The sequence below is a fragment of the Pipistrellus kuhlii genome, unplaced genomic scaffold (assembly GCF_014108245.1).
Source record: "Pipistrellus kuhlii isolate mPipKuh1 unplaced genomic scaffold, mPipKuh1.p scaffold_m20_p_8, whole genome shotgun sequence".
In the NCBI taxonomy this organism is placed as follows: domain Eukaryota; kingdom Metazoa; phylum Chordata; class Mammalia; order Chiroptera; family Vespertilionidae; genus Pipistrellus; species Pipistrellus kuhlii.
The window spans coordinates 2,292,646-2,311,687 of record NW_023425584.1 but is presented as its reverse complement, the minus strand read 5'-3'; positions in this window follow the sequence as shown (position 1 = coordinate 2,311,687).

Sequence of the window (19,042 nt, the reverse complement as noted above, 5' to 3'; positions counted from 1 at the left end):
GGCTTGGGAACTGAAGGGTCCCGGGTTCGATTCCGGTCAAGAACATGTGCCTTGGTTGCGGGCATATCCCCAGTGGTGGGGGTGCAAGAGGCAGCTGATCGATGACTCTCTCTCATCAATGTTTCTGACTCTCGATCCCTCTCCCTTCCTCTCTGTAAAAAATCAATAAAATATATTAAAAAAAAAAAAAAAGAAGAAGAAGAAGAAGAAGAAGAAGAGGAGTCCCGTCAGCCAGGATGGAGGATGTCTGGCTCACGCTGTGGTGTGGAGGATGTCCGGGTTCTGTCTGTGTGCAGACATGCCTCCTGAGGGGTCTCGTGGCCGTCTTGATCCATTGTGGTCGCGGGGCGGCCTTGTCCGAGGCTGGTGAGCCATGAAATTGTGTGTCCAACGGGAGAATGCCTTTCTCTTCCTCACCCGTCATCCCCGCCCCGCTGCCGGCAGCAGCACGCCCACCTCGCCTCCCCCCCGGGGGCTGTTCTCTGTGGGGTCCCCGGTGTGACCCTGCTCCGTGGACTCGGCCTGCAGCTGAGCAAGCCCACCCGGGCCCGGAGCCGCCCTGGGCCCGGCCTCTGCCTCAGCCACAGGTCTGATACCACGCTGGCATTCTGTGGCATCGGTAAACAGCCCCAGAAAGCAGACTCCCAGTGGGCGGAGGGAGAAATACGTTTTTTAAGAAGGAAAGGGAGCGCTCAGAGGGAAGAATGATGCGAAGTGAGAATGTGAGTGACGCCCGGGAGGAAAGGGGAGGCGAGCGAGGCCGGAAATGTGCTAGAAAGGAAACCAGAGAAAAGAAAATGAAGCTCTCACACCGAGCACGCCCAGGCCCGCCAGCCCAGACACTGCCCCCAGGCCGCCCCCACGGCCTCACAGTCCCCCCGCCCGGAGGTCGGCACCGCGATGATTCATCTGCCGAGGGGATGTTTTATTTCCAAGTTAAAAAAAAATAGAATAACTCTTTGGTGCCTCTGGCAACGTCCATCCTCTCAGCCCTCGGTAAACGGAGGTTACGGCCAATCTGGGTTTCTTTTTAAAAAAAAGTCTCACCGAAACCGGTTGGGCGATAGAGTATCAGCCTACCAACTCAAGGTTCCCAGGTTCAATTCCCGCTCAAGGGCATGTACCTTGGTTGCGGGCACATCCCCAGTAGGAGGTGTGCAGGAGGCAGCTGGTCGATGTTTCTCTCTCGTCGATGTGTCTAGCTCTCTATCCCTCTCCCTTCCTCTCTGTAAAAACTCAATAAAACATATTTATTTTTTTTTTAAAGTCTCACCCCTCTACCACCCCCCATATTTATCCTGCCCCCATCAGGTGGCAATTAGAAAAATTCCTTTTTATGGAAAACTGAGTGGCATTTCGGTCTCCAACCAAAACGTTAGTTCTCTGCCCTCTGGTGAGAGCTTCCTGTTGACAAGAATACAGGGGTACACGTGAGAGTGACAAGCTCTAGTGAGCAGAGGGGTGGGACCCAGAGCTGGGGGGAGCGGGGAGAGGCAGTGGGCCTCGGAGAGAAGGCCGGATTCTCCCCTTGGCTGTCAGGATGGAAAGAGAGAGCTCAGGCTGCCGGCTTCTCGTTTCTGGATGGAGGTAGCAATTCGGGCTTCCGAGGAGCAGATGGAGGCCGGGGGCTGGCGGAGAGGGGAGCAGAAAGTGGGAGCACCTGCGGAAAGTGGGGGGCTGGCTTGCAGGCAGCCCGGGGCGCCCACTGCTCTGAGTCCCCGATGTGAATGTACAGCGCAGGGAGCCCGGCTGGCGGTGCCATGTCCCCCGAGTGCGGGGCGGCCGGCATGTGGGAAGAGAGCCAGCCAGCGTGTGTCATTCGTGCTGGGTGTGCTCCGCGGGGGCGCTGGTGGGAGAGGGGCGAGGGAGTTGGCTAAATCAGGGGCCATGAGTAAGGAAGGGGTACAGTGAGGAGCTGATGGGCGCTCTGGGAGGCCAGCGAGCGGGTGGGGGTGACGTGGAGCAGGGTGGGGGTGGGGGTTGCTTGAGTCTCTTTTCTAGAACATGGCGGGACCCGGGTGTGACCATGGGAAGGGTGGCTGGGTGGGAGTGTTGGGAAGATCACTGGAGGTGAGGACGTCAAGGTACCCATAGACCAGTGGGTGGGATGGCCACCCACGTGGGTCATTGAAATGCACCCTCTCGCCCTGGCTGGTTTGGCTCAGTGGGTAGAGTGTCAGCCTGTGAACTGAAGGGTCCTGGGTTTGATTCTGGTCAAGAGCACATACCTGGGCTTGATCCCCGGTGGGGGGCGGGTAGGAGGCAGCCGATCAATGATGCTCTCTCATCATTGATGTTTCCATCTCTCTCTCTCCCTCTCCTTTCCTCTCTGAAATCAATTTAAAAATATTTTTAAAAATAAAATAAAAAGAGCCGAAACTGGTTTGGCTCAGCAGTAGAGCGTCGGTCTGCGGACTGAAGGGTCCCAGGTTCGATTCCGGTCAAGGGCATGTACATTGGTTGCGGGCACATCCCCGGTAGGGGGTGTGCAAGAGGCAGCTGGTCGATGTTTCTCTCTCATCGACGTTTCTAGCTCTCTATCTCTCTCCCTTCCTCTCTGTAAAATATCAATAAAATATATTTTAAAAAATAAATAAAATAAAATAAAATAAAATGTACCCTCTCACAATATGGGACCCCTCGGGGGATGTCTGCAGGATCAGGCCTAAACCAGCCGTCGGACATCCCTCTCGAAATCTGGGATTGCAGGCTCCTAACCACTGGCCTGCCTGCCAGCCTGATTGTCCCTAACCACTCACTTGCCTGTCTGATCACCCCACCCAGAGGGACAACAGGTGAGTGGCTGGCTTTTGAGTGAGAAAGCAAGGGAACTGTCTTAGAAGCAGCATGAAGGATACTGCCCCAACTCAGATTCTGCAGGTTGGTGTGGGGGGAGGAGAGGAAAGGTCCCCACAGGGGAGAAGTGATGAGCCAGGTAAGAGGGAGCAGCACCTGCCCAGAAGAGGCCACGCCTAGAGGGGGCTTTCTGGCCACAGGTCTAGTGGGGCCATCAGTCCAGGCTGAGAAGGTGAGAAGGATGCTGGGGTGGGGAGGTGGGTTGTCAGATTAGAGAGGAAAAGGGTCCATGTCTTGGAGCTTTGATCCTTTGGAGGTGGCCGAATTAAGAAGGCAAGCAAGGCATGATGGGAATATCCCTGTATGGCCCCCAGAGGAAAACATGGTTTCAAGCTGTGGGGGTTGAGCAGTGGGAGTTTCAGGCCAACTGCTGGGGTGACAGCTCCCCCTGGTGGCTGTGCAAGTGGAAGTTCTGCAGTCGCCAGCCCCACACTCCAGGTGTCTGTCACTATGGGCCCGGGCGGCCATAGCAACAAGCGCCATGACAACGAAGCCCAGGAGCCCCAAGCCCAGGTCTTTCCCATTATCGTTACCTGTGGGAAGATTCCAGCCCAATAAACCATCATCAGGAATAAAAACCAGCACTCGCCGGACGCGTCATTTCTCCCCAGCATCTCTGTCCACGAACGGCTTAACACCGGTGACCCTTGAGAAAGAAATGTGTCTCCCTCCATGCGGCAGGATTTCTCATTTTTCAATTTCAGGAAAGACCCCGGTGTAATAAATATGGGCATGCTGCCAGCATCCGAATTTCCCTTCCACATTTCATTATAAAAACTTACCAACCTCAATAAAAATGGGAAAGAATTGGATAGTCCATTCCCATTTACCCACCACCTGGATTCCCCAGTTAACATTTTACTGTACCCACCTGATCACGTGTCTACCCAGCTCTCCCTCCCTCTACCCACCCGACAAGCCGTGTTGTTGTTGTGTGTTTGTGTGTTTGGTGCATTTCAAAATGAGTTGTGGCCAAAGCCGGTTTGGCTCAGTGGATGGAGCGTCGGTCTGCAGACTGAAAGGTCCCAGGTTCGATTCTGGTGAAGGGCATGTACATTGGTTGCAGGCACATCCCTGGTGGGGGGTGTGCAGGAGGCAGCTGGTCAATGTTTCTCTCTCATCAATGTTTCTAGCTCTCTATCCCTCTCCTTTCTTCTTAAAATATCAACAAAACATATTTTTTTTAAATGAGCTGTGACATCAACGCGTCTCACCCCTAACCACTTCAGCACAGAGATTACTAACCAGAGTCCACTGTTGGGTTACAGTCTTCCTTTTCTTTTGACGTCAGTATGCATACAATGAAAGGCACACATCTTTTGACAAACGCACACACCGGTGTACCCCATATTCCCACCAAGACAACAGCACCGTCACCCCAGGACGTTCCTTCCTGCCCCTTCCTGGTCGATCCACCCTCTCCTGTTCCCCAGGCAACCACTCTCCTGATTGTTCCCGTCGGAGACGAGGGTTTGCCCGTTCTAGAACTTCATTTACCTGGAGCTAACAGCGTGGACTCTTGGGTGCAGCAGCATCTGGCTGCAGGAAGCCGCCCGGGTGGTTCCGATGGGCCGGCAGGGCTGGGAGCCGCCTGGGCTCCGGCCTTCCTCCGGTGACAGACGAGGAAACTGAGGCTCGGAGCAAACTGGCCTTACACCATAGCTCACTGGCTACAGAATTGACTCGAAGAACCAAGATGGACAGACTAACAAGGCAGGAGCTTGAGGTGAGTGGCAAAGGGGAGGAAGGCCCGGGAGGCCGGCTGAGGCTGGGACACCGGGTGTCGGTGGGTCCCAGGACAGGCTGTGCCTCCGAGCCACACAGAGCCACGTGGCCGGGGAGAAAAGTCACGTTCTTTCTCCTGCTCCAGACGTCAGAACCACGGTGCGTGTTCACATGTGTACTTTGTGGCTCCTTCTGCACATTGTTCCCAGGATCTTAGGATAGCATAGTTCTTTAAAACGTGTGCATGGACATATCTGCTGCCATGTGAACGCGGGTTTTTTTTTTTATAACATTTGGAGAGTAGCATTCTGTGTCCTTGAGGGACACATTTTCAATAGCTTAATGAAAGTCAGTGGGAAGAGAAGACTGCATACAGAAAATTACTTTAGAGACAAACGTTCAATATCTTTTTTACTTTTAAAAAAACGGATTGTTATTAAAAAGCAACTTTATTCAATTATGCTTATTTCCTTCTTTATTTTATTTTTATTTTTTTAAATATATTTTATTGATTTTTCACAGAGAGAAAGGGAGAGGGATAGAGAGTTAGAAACATCGATGAGAGAGAGACATCGATCAGATGCCTCCTGCACACTCCCCACTGGGGATGTGCCCACAACCAAGGTATGTGCCCTTGACCGGAATCGAACCCAGGACCTTTCAGTCTGCAGACCGATGCTCTATCCACTGAGCCAAACCGGTTTCAGCTCCTTTAGTTTATACTTTCTCATTCCATGTAAGTTTTAAGTGACTCTAGAAAGAACACGTGTGAAGAAGTAAAAATTAGAAACCAAACCCAGGTATTCAAAGTAGGACACCCAGGCGAAGGAAAGCAAACACACAGATATGCGGGCTGACAGACCCAAGTGGTTAATGTATTACAGCTGAGCTTTATGTTTGGCTCCAAGCTCCCTGCAGCTGAAGGGGGAAGAGGCCCAATCTTTTATTTATTTTATTTTTTAAATAAATCTTTATTGCTCAGATTATTACAATTGTTTCTCCCCCCCCCCCCCATAGCTCCCTTCCACCCGGTTCCCGCCCCACCCTCTGCCCTTACCTCCTCCCCTCCATTGTCCTCATCCATAGGTGTACGATTTTAATCCAGTCTCTTCCTGCACCCCCACACCCCTTTCCCCCTGATAATTGAGACCCAATCTTTCAGGGCCATCCACTTTGGGGGGAGGGGAAGCCTGTCGCCTCCTGGGAAAGCAGAGCTGTTTCCCAGGACTTTTCAAGAGATGCGATTTCCTACGACAGAGGGAGCATCGTGTGACGTAAGGGACCGAGGCCTTGGCATTCCCCAGGCAGAGAGGACAGACTCACTTCCCTGAGCCGCGTCGCCTCCCATGCCACCCATCCGGAGTCCGGCGTCAGTGCTGCCTGAGTCTTCTTCACAACCAACCCAAGTGCTTTAAGACATCTAACGGCTGGCACCACCCTCCCGCCAATGACTCCCAAGTTTATGTTCTCCCAACTCCAAACTAATTAATGTGTTCAATGCCTCACACACATCTCCTCTTGGGCTCTAACCCATTTTTTTTTTAATGTCTCTTTTCTTTTTTTCTTTTTAAATCCTCACCTGAAGGTATGTTGTTGTTGTTTCTATTGATTTTTAGAGAGAGAGGAAGGGAGAGGGAGAGGAAAGAAAGGGAGGGGGAGAGAGAGAGAGCAAGCGAGCGAGAGAGAGAAGGGTAGGGAGGGGGAGAATTGGGCTGCCTGCAGGGATCAAATGAACAGGTGCTGTCCAGGCTGGCAAGTAACTCCAAAGCTGGAATCTCCTAGGGGAGGGTGCCACCTGCACCTGTGCGGCCAGTGCGCCATCTAGTGGCCACAGAAGTCAGCCTGGGGGGCCAGCATACCAGGAATTCCAAGTCTGTGCAAACCAGGAAGCAAGATAGGAGTTTCCGTCTTCCCTGCAGGGCAGGGTGGAGCTCCCGGCTGGGAGCGGCCTGGAGGTGGTCTCCTCTGTCCAGCTAACCTCTCTGACCCTCAGACAGCAGCTGGGAACAGGGCTGGACAAGTGAGGTGACCGCAGCAGCTAACTCGGCACAAGACTGAAGGGAGCACCAAATGACTCAGTCATCAAGAGCGCTTAAGCCAAAACCGGTTTGGCTCAGTGGATAGAGCGTGGGTCTGCGGACTGAAGGGTCCCAGGTTCGATTCCGGTCAAGGGCATGTACCTTTGTTTCGGGCACGTCCCCGGTGGGGAGTGTGCAGGAGGTGGCTAGTCAGTGTTTCTCTCTCATCGTCGATGTTTCTAGCTCTCTATCCCTTTCCCTTCTTCTCAGTAAAAAATCAATAAAAATATATTTAAAATTAAAACCGCTGGTTGAGCATTGACCTATGAACCAGTGGGTCATAGGGCTATTCCCCGTCAGGGCACATGCTCAATACTGTGGGCTCAATCCCCAGTAGAAGGTGTGCAGGAGATAGCTGATCAATAATTCTCTCTCATTATTGATGTTTCTATCTCTCTCTCCCTCTCCTATCCTCTCTGAAATAAATTAAAAATTTGTTTTAAAGATACCTTAAGATGCCTGACCAGTGCGGCTCAGTGGTTGAGCATCAACCTATGAACCAGGAGGTCGAAGTTTGATTCCCTGGGTTGCAGGCTCCATCCTCTGTAGGGGGAAATGCAGGAGGCAGATGATCTGAAGGATTCTCTCTCATCATTGATGTTTCTATCTCTCTCCCCTCCCTTCCACTCTGAAATCAATAAAAATATTAACAAAAAAGACTGATGAACAAGAACAGGCCCAGAGATAAGGAGCCATGGGCCAGACTGTTGGACCTCAGAGGGAGGGTGGGGAAAAAAGGGAGAGATCAACCAAAGGACTTATGTGCATACGTAGGAGCCTAAACAGTGGTCGAGGACAATAGTGGGGTGGAGGCATGAGTGGGGGGAGGGGGGGTTGGAATGGGGGGTTGAGGACAAATATGTGATATCTTAACCAATAAAGAAATCTTAAAAAATAAAAAGAAAGAAAGAAAGAAAGAGGCAACCTTTTGGAAAAATCAAGAGTAGCGCAAAAAATACATAATGGTGAACAAAGATTCAGATCTTTCCGTCTGCCTCAGGCCAGGGTAGGGCTCTCGGGGCAGGTGACAGGTCCTATGCCTCACCCCCTGCCCCCCCCGCCCCCCCCCCCCTGCAGAGCCGGGGTCCTGCGCATTCCACACAGAACCCAGAAGCACCCGGCCCTGAAGAAACGCCGCCCGGGGCCTTGCTTCCTGGGGGGTGAGGGGCCTCGTCCTTCCCCTTCCCCCAGGGCCCACCATCTTTTTGCTGAGACACGTATAGACAGGAGCAGCGTTAGGGGCCTCTCTGGCTGGGCTTTGAAAAACACAGGGACCTGCGGGAGACAGCACCCACAGGAACAGCTGCCCCCTGGCGTCCTCTCCCTGCGGCAGCCAAGGACCCGCCACCCGCCTCCTCAGTGACCGGAGCAGAGTCCCTGAGGTTCTCAGGTCACCAGGCGCCCGTCATTGTCCAGAGCTAACACCCACAGGCTCCGTGTCCTCCCTCCTGGCTGAGGCAGAGGGGCGGGAGGGGCGTTTACCTCCCAGGCAAACAGAGGCCTCCCTCCCCATGACTGGTTGTGTTTCCTGGCTCCCTCCCTGGGGCCAGCTGATCTGTGTGACTCAGGCTGCTGGCCAAGGTGAGTCACACCTTGACCCACCCAAATGGGGGAGAACCTGCCTCCGGGGAGGGACCCCGTCGCCGGAGGGCGAAGCTGGGGTGGAACCCCGGGCCTCGGCCTCCTTCGAGGTCCTGGGCGGAAACCTCACGGCCTCTCACTGCCATTTCTCTGGTGAGACTAGGGCAGCACCGTCGGGCCCAGAGCAAGGACTGCGGCCGGCAGAGAGCAGAGAAGGCGGCGCCAGGTTGGAGAAAATCTAGCCCACTCTGAAGTGTGGGCCTAAGTCCCAACGGCACGTCCCCGGCTCCCTGCAAAGCCGGCTTCTCCCATGAGCGGCCCGGAGCCCTGGGTGGCCCAGGAACCGTGGCTTTCGGCCTGTCACCCGGTCCATCTGTGGCCGTCCCCCTCTCCACCATCACAGCTGCCAAAGGTCAGGGACTCAGACCGGGTGGATGACCAGAAAAATAATGAATCAGGTTCCAGAAGGGCGGGGGGTGGAGGAATGAGAAGTAAATAAATACCTTAGGGGGGAAAGAATGGCTGCAGAAATGGCTAGATCCACGTGAGCCAGGAAACACACACACACACACACACACACACACACACACACACACATACAACTAGAGGGGTTAACTCTGCAAAATGTGGTGAAGATGGTGGTGATCATCACTTGAAATGCATCGACACGATAGCGGCACAACCTGTGAGGCCTGTGGAAATCCCACGTGACTTTGCCCACCAGGCTGGAGCCGGAAGGTGGGGTGAAGGAGCAGGCCAGCCAGTCTCGGCGTGAGCTGCGATCTCTGTTACAGTGATCTGGCGATCAAAGGCAGACACGAAAGGGGAGAGGAGGAGCAGGCTGTGGCCTCGGAACGGGGACCCATGGTCTCCCCTCCGCCTCCAGGAAGGCAGCCCAGCCGCCCCGGCCTCCTCCTGCCAGCAGCCCCAGGGGCAGGGTGGCTGGCAGCCTGCGCAGCGGCTCCTCACTCCGTGTATTATGGGGGGGGGGGGGGGGCCTGGCTGGGCAGCGGCATCTCTAGACACGTGCACAAGGGAGAGCGGGGCCCCTTGCTGCCCTCAGGGTCATCTGGAGTCTGGTCCACCCCCACTCCTATTGATCAGGACAGGAGGCCCAGGGGCAGGACATGATTGGCTCCAGGTCACCCAGGGGCAGGACATGACTGGCTCCAGGTCACCCAGGGATCGTCATCGCTGACATAGAAACTAAATTCACATGACCTTTGTGTTTCCCACCATGGCAGGCACCCTGTCCTCATGCCCTCTCTCATGTCAGTGGCAGAGGAGACCCCTGTCAGCAAGTCACAAAGGGGACAGACCCCAGAGAGTGGGGCTACCCTGATATCAATGCCAGGCTTATGATGGCCTAGCTCCAAATACTTTTAAATATATATTAGAGTCCCAGTGCACAAAATTTGTGCATGGGGCAGGGGGAGGGTCGCTCAGCCCAGCCTGCACCCTCTCGAAATCAGAGACCCCTCGTGGGATATCTGTGGGATTGGGCCTAAGCCAGCAGTCAGACGTCCCTCTTACAGTCCCGGACCAGTGGCTCCTAACTACTGGTCTGCCAGCCTGCCCAATCACCCCTAACCATTCTGTCTGACTGCCTGATCGCCCCTAATCACTCTGCCTGCCTGCCTCATCACCCCTACCCACCTCTGCCTGCCTGCCTGATTGCCCCTAACTGCTCTCCTGCCTACCTGATCACCCCTAACCGCCTCTGCTTTGGCTTCTGCTACTGCAGCTTCATCTGGAATGACATCCAGAAGACCATTCAGCTGTCTGGTCTAAATAGCATATTACACTTTTATTTTATAGATATACTAAAGGCCTGGCTCTCTGTCACTCCCCAGGGGTCCTGGATTACAAGAGGGTGCAGGCTAGGCCAGGGGACCCATGGTGCAAGATCAGGGCTAGGGAGGGACTGTAGGAGGGCTCCAGGGCATGTCCAGCCCATCTTGCTCAGTCCCAATTGGCCAGACCCCAGCAGCCAGCTAACCTACCAGTTGGAGCATCTGCCTCCTGGTGGTCAGTGTGCATCACAGCAACTGGTCGAACAGTCGAATAAATGGTCCGACAGCCTATTAGATTTTTATTATATAGGATAATTTTTATTGATTTCAGAGAGGAAGGGAGAGAAAGAAACATCAAAGATAAGAGAGAATCATTGGGAAGAGAGAGAGAGAGAGAGAGAGAGAGAGAGAGAGAGAATATCATTGATTGGCTGCCTCCTGCATCCCCCACACTGGAGATGGAGCCCACAACCCAGGCATGGGCCCTGACTAGGAATCGAACCGTTATTTCCTGGTCCAAACATGTCAGACTTGTGACTGGCAGGCCTTGAGTTTGACATGTTTGTCCTGGCCCATAGTTTAATGCTCAACCATTGAGCCATACTGGCTGGGCCCCAAATATTGCTTTCTCCCAGTTGCTGATTCTACTCAGAGGAAGAATCCATGAGCCTGCACTCAAGCGTCTACTCCATAACCCAGCATCTAGCTCAATCAGACCGAGAGGAAATGCAGGCACACAAATATCTGGTCTGCTTGGTATTAAAGACCCAAACCAGCTGAGGAGCTCTGAGTGACTGCGTGGTAAATTCTCTCTCCTCTCGCGTTTAGAAGAAAGCCACTGCACAGGGAGAAATCCTCCAGGAATTATGAGTTCAATTACAGCCCCGAGATAGATCAGCATTTTGGCTAATAATAATGCAGAACGCTTTTCCCCCCCAGCACCTCTGGGGACACGGCCGTTGTTGCTGATGCTGTTTTGTGGGAACAATAACTGACTCAAAAGCAAAACGGGTGATTAGTCTTTACAAGTTGAAAAAACGATTCAGAAATCTTTTTCTTGGAAAAGTGGGTGTAAAATTATGTTCTTCGGTGAAAGTAAAATAAAAGTACTTTTACAAAGTAGCCCAAGGACATAAACTCACAGATAATAGGGGATTTCCCCCAGAGAGTCCCAGTTTTCATAATATTCCCCCTTTGTCTCTATAATCCTACCCTTATTTGGCAGTCCATGGGTTTCCAAAGTATGGCCACTCCCCAAATAAAGAAATGTAAACGTATTAAAATTTCAAAAAGCCCTTTCTCACTATTCGGATTTTTTACTTGGAGATTCATTACATTTTTGTGTGTGGATTTCAAATTCCTCCCAAATTTAATAACAAAAGAGGTCGCTTGGGAAGGCTTTCAGCTGCAAAGAACACAGAACCCAGCCCTGCCAGCCTGGCTCGGTGGCTGAGCATCGACCTATTGATATGAACCAAGAGGTCACGGTTTGATTCCCTGTCAGGGCACATGCCTGGGTTGTGGGCTCAGTTCCCTGTATGGGGTGTGCAGAAAGCAACTAATCAATGATTCTCATCATTGATGTCTTCTTCTCTGAAATCCTATCTAATAAGGTGGGAATATGCTAATTGACTGCCATGCCTTCAAAGATGGTGGTGCCCACAGCCACAAAATGGTGGCGCCCAGTCCCCTCAGCCCTGCCCAGGCGCCTGCCTCTGGAGTCCCCCAGACTCTTAGCCTCCCAGCCACCCAAGGCCGGCCTGAGGCTCAGGTAACCAGAGCCAGCCAAGGCTTGCACTGCCGGCAGTGGTGGCAGCAGGAGTGTGATGGGAGCATCGCCTTCCCCTGATCGCCAGGTCACCTCCTGCTCCTGAGGGCTCCCAGACTGTGAGAGGGTGCAGGCCAGACTGAGGGACCCTTCCCCCCTCCACCTCCAGTGCATGAATTTTAGTATTTAATAAAAATATATTTTAAAAAAATAACACAAAATTCAGTGCTCTGGGTACTGTCCATTCTCTCCCTCTCCACCTGCTAACCTCAAAGCGTTGATTCCAGCCTCATTCGCTGCTTCGAGCTTGCAAGACGGTGGCTACTTCTTGCACAGGCATCACATCTGCTTTCTAGGAAGTAATCAGGGGGCTGCCTGAACCCCAACTGTTTCACTTTCTACCCTCTCAGCAGATCTTTGTCTACTTGCCCTCTTTGGCCAGAACTGCATCTATTCCGCCATTCCTCTGCAAGGAAACCCAGCAAAACCAAGATGTGTGCCCTCCCGCCCCTCTACAAGGAACGGGCATGGAGTATCTGGGTCCTATTCTGCTGGTCGCCTTCCCAAGACCACCGCAACTATAGACTTTAAATGTCTCTCCATACAACGAAGAACGCACGGATGGTGAGGGCATGCTGTGGGAGACTTTAAGGTGGCGAAGCACTGTCCACCAGGAATTTATCATTCCTACTGCAGGACCGAGAGCACCCCCTGACTTCATAGCTAAATGCTCGCTAAAAGTTTTCCAAATCTGCTGATCGCATCCTAATGGCCATTACACCCAGCTTAAGTGGCGAGGGCTGCCTTCCGTGCTCAGCAGAGTTCCCATTGATCCCTAGGCCATCTCGTGCTTCTTGGTCAATGTCAATATATTGGGGGCATTTTTAAAGAAACAAATTACCGTTCAAGGTTGTTTGCTTAATTATTTATCATTGCATGCATTTGCCTAATGAAAATGTTCGTTTTATGCTGAATTTCAAGATCCCCGGGGCTCATCCTTCCCCTTTTAGCATTCTCTCCTCGTGCGCTGCTCCCATAGGTCCGTGGAAATTCCGAGTCAGTCAGCACGGAGGCCCAGGTATAGACACAGGGGAAGGTTACAGAAGGTCTGAGCTGTTCTGGGGGGGAAAAAAATGTGCTGGAAATGCCAGAGGCCAACGTTGAAGGGCCCACGTGGCAAGGTGGCACCTGGCAGGTGCAGGGACACAAACACGGTGTGTGATAAGGTGGGCGGTGGGGCAGGGTCAGACAAAAACACAGTTCAGAGGCAGGCCTTGCTCTCCCTGGAAGAGAAAGTGTTGAAAGTCAAATCCTTTAATGGAAAAATTAAAAAAAATTCTATTCTATCCCATCCCTGAGCACCCCCTGCTGTTCACTTTGGTGAACTGCTTAACAATCCAGTGTCTGCCTTCACCCGTGACAGCGGCAATAGGGAAGAAAATGAGAATTGTTTCTCTGGCTCCGTAGATTTCTGTAAAAGCACTTCAGGCACCTTTTCCCAAGTCTTCCCGCTCAGAAAAAGCCCAACGGAGGTAAGCGTGTTCCAGAACTTACTGCAGGTAAGTCAAGGAAAAGTACAAAGATTTCCTCCAGGGAAGAGGAAATTTGCAGAGGTGATCGATGTTTGGAATTTGCTAACTCTAGAAAAATAAATAAAATCTGCTTAGGGAAAGAAAGTCTGGAACTTTCTCTGCTGATGTTTTCCCAGGGAGCAATCAAGACAAGGCCAGTGGACATTAGCCAGACCCACTTCCACCCATCTGGCCCGGGAGGCCGTATCTCTGAGAGTTCTCAGGACAGCCTTTGGAAAAGGAAAGAATGTTCAGGTTATCTCTGCCTCCGGCAAACAGCCTCCCTTCCCAGAGGCCATCGGCACCCAGAGATAAGAGAGAGAGAGTTCCGAATCAGTGCGGGGACTAGACGCCAGGAGAAATTATTTTTCAGATGATTTTAGAGCTGAAAGTAACTGGAAGATCAACCACCCTCCCTCAGAGGTGAGAAAACGGAGACTAGGATGTGAAAAGGACCTTGTCCGGTCCCACATTCCGAGCCAGGCCGGCAGGAATGCGATCCTGGCCTCCCAGCCTGGCCCTTATCCCAGGGGCGGTGTCCCAGGCCAGCTACGAAGGCCCTTTCAGGCGTCTGCTGGACGGAAGACCCAGAATTCCTCCAGTTATGAATGGTTAACGTTGTGGGTGAGATGTGACAAGACCATTCTAACGCACAGCTGAGTTGGCAAGAAAAGAGGAAACATCTCCTGTCTCAAAAGGAAACCAAGCCCTGGACCAAGAGGCCTTGGCCTTATGGGCGTGGATGGGAGGAGTGGGGCTGGGCCTGGGCCCCAAGGGTCAGGCATCTCAAAGGTTGCATGTTTCCCCGTGTGAGGATGCGAGGCCGGTGCGGGATGGGGGCAGATGCGAAGGCCCATTGGTGCTGGTGGGGTCCTCAGACGCCTATGAGCCAGTGAGAGGGCGTGAGGGGGCGGACGGACAGAGGAGTCTGATTTAACTGAGACCTTTAGTAGAAGAAGAAAATGATACCCTAAGAGAAATGAGTCCCTCGAGCCCACATCCTGGGGCTCCATCTGAATTTTACACTCCTGCGTGGAATGCCTACCAGGGACAAATGCAAAGCTTCTCCGGAGGAATACTTTACCCCAGGTCCATGGGGTTCTTACAGACAAAATGGACGGCCCCTAAAGAGGACTTCAGCATGAAAAATCAAAATAATGGAAGGATGTGACCCACCATCGTAGAGAATCAGCAGGCACACCGGGGCTGAATGACACCATAAACAACCAAACAAAATGAAACAGAAACCAGCTATCTGGTAGAGACCATAAACAAATAGTATAAATAATTAAAGAGATAAAGGAATAGAAACCATAAGAAAGTAACAGTTTCAAAAAGAAACCTGTAATAAAAGAGTGGATTAGCAATTTTAACACATTCCATAAAGCAAAGTTCAAACTTTTAAAGAAAAATAAAGACCAATTCTTCATAAACTCTTTTCAAAAACAGAGGATGAGGGGACACTTCCCAATCCCTTCCATGGGGCCAGTATCACTCTAGTATTAAAACCAAAGAGAACAATGAATTAATATCCCTAATGAATATAGACACAAGTGTCATCAACAAAATATTAGCAAGCTGAATCCAGAGATATATAAAGGCTTAAACACCATGACTAAGTGGAATTGAATCCAGAAATGCAAGGTTGATTCAACATACAAAAATCAATCATTGTAATACACCAAATCAACAGACTGGAGGACAAAAACCCCAAGATCATCTCAATAGACACAGAAAAAGCATTTGACAAAATCCAACACCCTTTGAATAAACTAAGAATTGAAGGGAATTTCCTCAGTCTCTGATAACTGTTAGAACTAATAAACAAGTTTAGCAAGGTGGCGGGTTGTAAGATCAATATAAACAAGTGAGTTCTATTTCTATACACTCATAATCAACCATCTGAAGATGAAAATAAAAAATAATTCCATTTATAATAGCATGGGAAAAAAACCCACGTAGGAATAAATCGAACAAAAGAAGTGTAAAACCTGTACTCTAAAAACTACAAAACATGGCTTTAAAAATGTAAGGAGACCTAAATAAATGGAAGGACATTTATACTCATGGATCAGAAGACTTCTGATGAGGATTTTTATTGAATCAGGGTGGTTACAGAAGGCCTCACTGAGGCTGCATGAGGCTGAAATCTAAATTAAGGAAAAATGCAAGGGGAGAACGTTCTAGACAAAGGCTAACCGTTAAATGAAAAACTATGCAGCAAAAATGAACTGAGCATGCTTGAAAAGTTAATGCTTCCTGGATTGGGAGAAAGTTACAGGAAAGTAAAGGAGTGTTCAATGCACATTTGCTATGTCAGAAAAAAACGCAAACTATGGACTGATCACTTAGCTATGTGTAGAAACCACACCCAGTTCACACCCTTCCTCTTGGTATTTTATACAGGAATTGGCCTAAAACTGCTGTCATCAGCAGGTACCTCGTTTGTCACAGAACAGTAGCTTTCACATGGACACCCCAGAGCACCCATCCAGGCAGCCAGCCCCTCCCAGGCCCCACAGTTAGTTCAGAAAAAGACATCCATCTCCAAGGCAGAGCCTGTTGGGGCATGGCTTTCAAAACGTCATCGACGTCATCACAGGCAATGGCCTCTTACAACTTTTGTTAACATAAAGAGGATCTTCCATTACTTAAACTCAGACCGGAGCGAAGAGAGGAAAGCAGCCTTGGTGGCCTGCCCCTCATGGGCTATGGTACTATCTCCCAGGAGGCAGGCCACCTCTTCTGCTCTGGGCAGCTGGAGAGTGGCTCATGGCTTCCTCAACGCGCAGAGAACTGTTTTTTGTTGGCATGTCTGTGTCTTTGTTTTTTCCCCTTGTCCGGCCTGGCCTAAAAGGGAACTGTGATGTCACCACATCGATCTAGACTCTAGTGGAGAACCATTAAAGCCAGCGGCGGCTGCTCGGTTTCTCTTGAGTCATTCATTCCTTTCCATTGGTTCACTTCCCTTCACTTGGAGCATCATGGAGTCTTGGGGCAACCAAGACTGTGGATTTTCAAGTTCAGTGCAACTCACAGACATACTCGAAGCACCTACTGCAAACGGCCTTTTGAGACCGTTTGACACCCCACCCTTTCACACCTGCAGCACCTAGGATTGCACCTCTGTTACAGCTTTCATGATCCTGCTCCTCAGATTCTACCACCTGCACCCATGTGAAAGGCCTGGGTCAAGCTCAGGTCACTCTATACTCTGCAGCCCCAGCAGAGCCCCTGGCAGAGCAGATAGATAATCAATACTCACCTGTTCTTTTGTTCAACAAACACCTGCCAGGCACCCATACTGATAGGGGGGACTTATAATCTAATAGATAGAGCACCTGAATTAATCTGAAAAGCAATCATATTATTTTAAATCTTAGAACACATATTCCTATGTGAATAGGGGGTTAAGTTTCTTGTGTGAGAACTAGAGGCCCGACGCATGAAATTCATGCAAGGAGCTCGGTCCTCACAGCCCCTGCTTCATCCGAAAGGTTGTCTAGGCCAGTGGTCAGCAAACTCATCAGTCCACAGAGCCAAATATCAACAGGACAAAGATTGAAATTTCTTTGGAGAGCCAAATTTTTTAAACTTAAACTTCTTCTTTTTTTTTTTTTAAACTTAAACTTCTTCTAACACCACTTCTTTAAAATAGACTCACCCAAGCCATGGTATTTTGTGGAAGAGCTACACACTTAAGGGGCCAAAGAGCTGTATGTGGCTCGCAAGCCGCAATTTGCCGATCACTGATCTAGGCAGTCATTCTGCTGTTCTGTCTAATTAGCATATTAGCTCTTTATTATATAGGATCAGGGAGTTAACTTTTTCTAAAAGTTTCCTTTTCAAGGCTTGTGTGAAGAGATTGAGGAGATGACTCAGCTGTGAATCCAGCAAGCAGAACCAGTTAGCATGGTCAGATGACCCACCAGGAATCAAAACATCATCCCATCAACCTCATCTCATCACCTGATGACTAATTATGATGCAATAGCTGAGGTCTGGAGACCCCCAGGCCTACACATAGCTGTGTTCCTCACCCCAGCCCTTCCCCTTTATAACCCTATACTTTGAGTCTTGCTGGGAGGCAGGATTTCATGCTTGTAAGCGCCCTTGGTTAGCCAGCCTTCTCAATAAATGCCTACTATGATTCAACCTTGCCTTCGTTATTGGACACAGCAACAGGCCCAACAGGGGGTTTCCCAGTGACAATATGCCAAGCTCTGAGCTGGGGGTTAAATGGCACTACTCTTAACGCCAGTACCAACCAAAGAAGTGACCATTCTCCAAGACTCCTCAAAGGAGCAGACCGGTCCTGCCTGGGAAGTTATTTCTGTGACAGGAGAGTTACAATAGCCAAATAATCTGACTGAAGATTTGCATATGATTATGAACCTGGTCCTTCGAGCATATTCCAACTTTGGCGATCCAACCGGGCCATCGGAGCTGCTTGCTGGTTCTACGGTGGGTCACTAGCCTGTCTCTTCCAGCTCTAAATCACACTGCTGAGCTGCAGGGTGCGGAAGGTTAAGCCTCTGCTCTCTTTCCAGCTCCTTGGCTGATTGCCTTGCAGCTGAGGTGAAGTGACCCCACTCGTCCGAGGGCACAGAGGAAAGTGCTAAGAGGTGATCTTCAAAGTCGAGGCAGTGATTTTCAAGTTTAAATAAAAACCAGCAGACATTCTGGAGAAGCCTACTATGTAACAGCGGTGATGATGAGGCCCCGAGTACATGTCAATATAAGGAAAGCCAACTGGCAAATCTTATGAGCCCAATGCAAGGAACTTGTTAAAAAGAGAGGCAGCTGCAACTGATGTGTGATTCCCCTCAACATGTAAGAACACATAACCTTTTGGTTGCCAGGCATGCCATGTTTTATGGCTTGCCAATCCGATAACATTGTCCCAGAGTCCAAGCGTTGGTTTCTGTTCTAAGTCCAGCAGCATCTCATACACCTGGATTTCCCCACTCGGGCCCCAAAGTGCTTTCTTTGTACGCATTTCCCAGTGAACTTTATCACCGGAGCCTCATATCCAACAGCCCATAAAAGATGCAATTGTGCCCAGACAGAAGTTGGTTGGTTGTTGTTTTTTAATTATATTTTTATTGATTTCAGAGAAGGACTGGAAAGGGAGAGAGAGATAGAAACATCATCGAGAGAGAATCGGCTGCTTCCTGCACAACCTCTACTGGGGATTGAGCCCGCAACCCAGGCATGTGCCCCGACGGGGAATCAAACCGTGACCCCCTGGTTCACAGGTCAACACTCATCCACGGAGCCACCACGGCTCAGCCAGTCAGAAGTTTTTAAAAATCAAAATAGAACTTCCCGCTAAGCTTGGGTGAATGTCTCGGCTGCTGAGCGGTGATCCCAGGTAGGAGGAGCCTGTTCTGGGTCCTCAGGGTCTAGGCTGGTGCTGGTGCCAGTTGTGGGGGCAGAACAGGAAGTGCAGGAGCCACTGCACCTGCTCAGACTCTGAGTGCTGGAAGGAAGGGCTGCCTCCACACCTCAGCCCAGCATGGAATTCTATCATGGATCTAGTAACGGTCTTGTGAACAGCATGGTGAAATGCATTGAGTTAAAGGCCATTCTTAATGTAAAGTTTAAACACATACTGCCATTCCTGCCACCAGAGCTTGGCATTTATTAATTTTTCATACATGTGGAGCT